This window comes from Pistacia vera, unplaced genomic scaffold (assembly GCF_008641045.1).
Source record: "Pistacia vera cultivar Batoury unplaced genomic scaffold, PisVer_v2 Contig177, whole genome shotgun sequence".
Taxonomy (NCBI): domain Eukaryota; kingdom Viridiplantae; phylum Streptophyta; class Magnoliopsida; order Sapindales; family Anacardiaceae; genus Pistacia; species Pistacia vera.
The window spans coordinates 602,863-607,257 of record NW_022195866.1 but is presented as its reverse complement, the minus strand read 5'-3'; the positions used below and the strand labels follow the sequence as shown (position 1 = coordinate 607,257).

The 4,395-nt window shown below is 33.4% G+C and overlaps 1 long non-coding RNA gene across 1 annotated transcript; it reads left to right on the top strand.

The window, feature by feature from the left end:
- The first annotated feature begins 758 nt into the window (after positions 1-758).
- Positions 759-3,512, top strand: LOC116126169. The gene is made up of 4 exons (XR_004127441.1): positions 759-960; positions 2,622-2,693; positions 2,802-2,909; positions 3,026-3,512. It is a non-coding gene; the product is annotated as an uncharacterized LOC116126169 (long non-coding RNA).
- The last annotated feature ends 883 nt before the right edge of the window (positions 3,513-4,395 follow it).

Genomic DNA, 4,395 nt, shown 5'->3' with positions numbered 1-4,395 from the left:
AATGTGGAGCTTGCTGTGGTAGTTAGAAGCTCAACCAAAGGGTGGAGTTTGAAGCGTTGTAAAACAAGGAGTGTTCTTGCAACTAATGCTTAACTTTGGATTTGTAATTGAATTGTAAATGTTTACCATAGTGGATTGGCTTCATCTAGACGAGGTCCCATAGATGTAGGCATGTTGCCGAACCATGTAAAAATCCCTGATGTTCTTTATTTTGTTTTATTGTTGGTTGTTTTGCAATGCTGAAGAATGAACACTAAAATCAACTTAGAAACCTATTCCGCTTAGGTTTAATTCACTTGGTAAAGGAATTAAATCATTCAAAAATGAAGGGTAATTTCATCTTTTTTGGACGAAAAGGGTATTTTGGTAATTTTTATGCAATTAAATTCACTAAAGGTTGTTGCCAACATTCAATATTTATATTGAAGTCAATTGAGCAAAGTTGTAATTATATTAATATTAATATGGAATAAATATATGGAATAAATATATCTAATATATTTAAATTATTTAAATATCCCATTAATTGAATATATGGATAAATAGATATTCATATTTATTTACTAGGAATATATATTTAATTGGGAAATATCCTATTGCAAAATAGAAAGGTATATTTAATTGGAAAATATCCCATTCCAAAATAAGGAATAGAAATATTTCTATTCCTAATGGGGAATATTTTCTTCCCACTATATAAGAAAAGGAACGGGAGAATTAAATAAAATAAAGTTCATTATTTTCTCCCAAATAAAAAATGCTAGTTGCCTATTAAGTTTTTGAGAGAGAATTTATTTCTCTCAATTGTGTGTTCTCTCTTCTTGCACTCAAGGATTCTAGCAAACTTCCTTGCATGTGGATTAGCTTCCGTGCCTTCGTGTGGACTTCTCAAGAGCAATTCCGTCTTGAATTAACTAGCGAAAAGTAAATCGAAGAACCTGAAGGAGCCTCCAAATGCAGGTAATAACAACAAACCTTGTATGGGTTGTTTTATTTTATAAACAGATTGCATATATCAATCTTGATCATGGGATTAACAGGTTAAATTGAATAATGTTTTGTATTATATTCCGCGTATTATTCAATGAAAACCCTACAGCGCATTGGGTGCTTATGCATGAGAATCCATCTACAATTATGGAGGAGGAGGGTTTTGACAATAGTCTAAAATATGGGATGCTAGACTGGGAAAGGATATCACGCAATACTAGTAAAAATTATTGTGTGAAGGTGTATGATATGGAAAAGAAGAAGTTAAAGACTTTGTTGAGGAGTGTTAGTAAAATTAGGTTGATGATAGATTTATGGAATTCAAGTAATTAGAAGATTGAGTACATAGTTTTAACATGGCATTAGATAGATAGCAATTGGAGGTTGAACAAACGTGTTCTCAACTTTGTTCATTTACCTCCTTCTCGTAATTGTCTCTAGATTGCTAATTCCATTTATAAGTGTTTGATGGAATGGGGAATTGAAAACAAGGTCTACACGATCTCAGTTGATAATGCTTCAAGTAATGATTTTGGCAATTAGGGTTCTGAAGAACATTTTTTTCATTAAACAAGAAGCTCATTGGTGGAGGTAAATTGTTTAATGTTCAGTGTTGTGCACACATATTAAATATTATGGTTCAAGATTGTCTTTCTTAGATTAAGTACATCATTGAAGACATCCATGATAGTGTTTCATATATCAATCAATCGGAGAGCAACTTATCATATTTTCAGAGATTGTGAAACATTTGCAATTGCCTTACCGAAAGCTCATTCTAGACTGTAAAATGAGGTCGATTTCAACTTATAAGATATTGGCAACTGCTCTTAAGTTCAAAGATGTCTTTCCAAGATTCAGAGAAAGAGAGCTTGATTATCATCTCTTGTCCTGACCTAGAAGATTGGGAGAAAGTAGAGGAAGTTTGTGAAATTTTGAACATTTTTAGTGTTGCCACTAATATCACATCTAAGAATGACTATCCAACTTCAAATTTATTTCTTAACGAGGTTTATCAAGTGAGAGTATTGTTGGATAAAAAATCAGAAGATGAAAATGAATTTATTCGAGACATGTTGAAGAAGATGGAAAAGAAGTTTGATAAGTATTGGGGGAATGTAATTTGTTGATGGTTGTAGCTATTGTCTTGGACCTTAGGTGCAAAATGAGGATGATTGACTTTTGCTTCCCTAAAATGTATGTTGACCATTATAAGAGTTTAGGAGGCCTTGTATGAGCTTTATGGGGAATATGTGGCTGATAATCAATCTTCTACTGTTAACCACAGTGTTGGAACTGAAAGGGTTGGTGAGGTGAATGCAGAAGATGAATCTTCTGGTTAGTTAGAATTTTTGAATTATCTGGGCGTGGTTGAAACAGTTGAACCAAAAAAATCTGAATTAGATTATTATTTGGGAAAAGGATGTTATAAGTGTCAAGGCATCTAGGGTTAGGGGGATCATGAAGCATTTGATGCTTTAGAGTGGTGGAAGGCGAATACTTTGAAATACCCTATCTTATCTAGGATGACTCGTGGTATACTAGTCATTCCTATCACCAAGGTGGCTTCAAATGCTACTTTTAGTGCTGGAAGTAGAGCTATTGACACTTATCGAGCTTCATTGTCTCAGGAAACAATGCAAGCGCTACTATGTGGAGGTGATTGGTGTCACAATCTCAATGGAGTGAAGAAAAAGAGCAAAGTAAGTTCCATTTATTAAAATTATAAAAGTATTTATTTTGGCCCTTTTATTTAGTAGTTGCTTTTATTTTAGTCTAATTTAAACCTTTTTCCCCTTTTTCTATTTTAGAAAGAGAAGAAACCAGTGGAGATTAAGCTTCATATCCCTTCAATTGATGGAAATCAAGAGATTGTTTGATCCTCCCAAGACTGTTTGATCTTCGGGACTCATTGGCAGGTATTTTTTTTTTTTTTTTTTTTAAGACAGATTACATTATATTTTTTTGCATATTGTTGATTTGGGTTTTGTTCTTTGTTCTATTTGTTCTTATTTTGCTTGGTTTGGACATGGAGATGTTGAGAATGGACTTGTTTGTTGGGAAGTATTGAAGACCAATTTTTACATGGAATACATAGAAATGTATTTAAGCTGCATGCTGGGTTTGGGCCATTTTCAGAAAGAGATGATTAATTTAATGAGAAGTAAAGAGTAGCAAGAAAAACCAGGAAAGTGTGAGAAGGAGAGGGAAAATTTGAGAGAAAATTTCCTTAAGAGACGTGTTGTATTTTTCATTAGTTTGTGAAGTATTACACGGTTTCTTTATGTACAAAATGGACTGTGGTCAACAAGTCAACACAATTCAGTCAACCATACACCTACTTCACAATGTGTAACAACTTTCACTTTTCCTAACATCCTCCCCTAAACCAAACCTCCTTAGCACTCAGCCAACAAGTTATTTGTTACATTCTCTGTACCTTTTCACAAATCCTAACATTCTCGCGTAAACTAAACTTCCATAAGACTAAAAGAAAGACCACAGTTTTGACTAATGCTTCCTTTGATCTGTTGCACTACATCAGGTAGCACTTATTAAATCTATAAAAACTCTGTTCTGAAAGTGGCAGCAATTCAACTTACAATGTGTCGTGCTCAACTGTATAATTGCACACCTGCAGGACTTAGATTTTTTCACATTAGTACTTCTGCTGAATGTCTTACATTAACAACACAATAAGCAATGTAAAACGACTGATAGCTGCAAAAACTTTTTTGAAAAAAGTGACTTCAGATAGTGTAAGGAACCAAGAAATGCCCTGAATCTGCTGAATAGCTCTGAAACATATCTGTAGTCAAGATCAGAAAACGCAGCCTGAAAATGCAAAACTTTCTCTGAAGTGCAACCCCAATATACATCTTAAAACAGCAGAATAACTCTGAAACACAAGTAAAGATCAGAAAATGCAGCTTGAAAATTCATGTAGTGAACAGGCCCTGAAACTGTAGAGTAAGTTCAGGATAATTCTGGACCAACATACACCTGAATACATCCAGCAAAAAACATAGCTTCATGTAGTGAATCATGCCCTAAAACTGTAGAGTAAGTTCAGGATAATTCTACATAACTTACTCTCTCTCAGAATCTGTAAGTAGACCAGACTGTTTCCCTTTGGGAGAATCTCTTACTGTCAGTTTCTCTCTTAGAGTTTCAAACTTGGAGGCTGAGAGAGCTTTAGTAAATACATCAGCTTTCTGAAATTCAGTAGAAACAAAGTGAACCTTAAGCTTGTTAGCTGTGACATGTTCCCTCATATAGTGAGCATCTAATTCAATATGCTTTTATTTCAAATAAATTCAATTATTTTAATTTAAAAAAATAAATATTCTTAATCATATAATATTGAAGGATAAAGATAAATTTGAATTTTAATATGAAATTAAT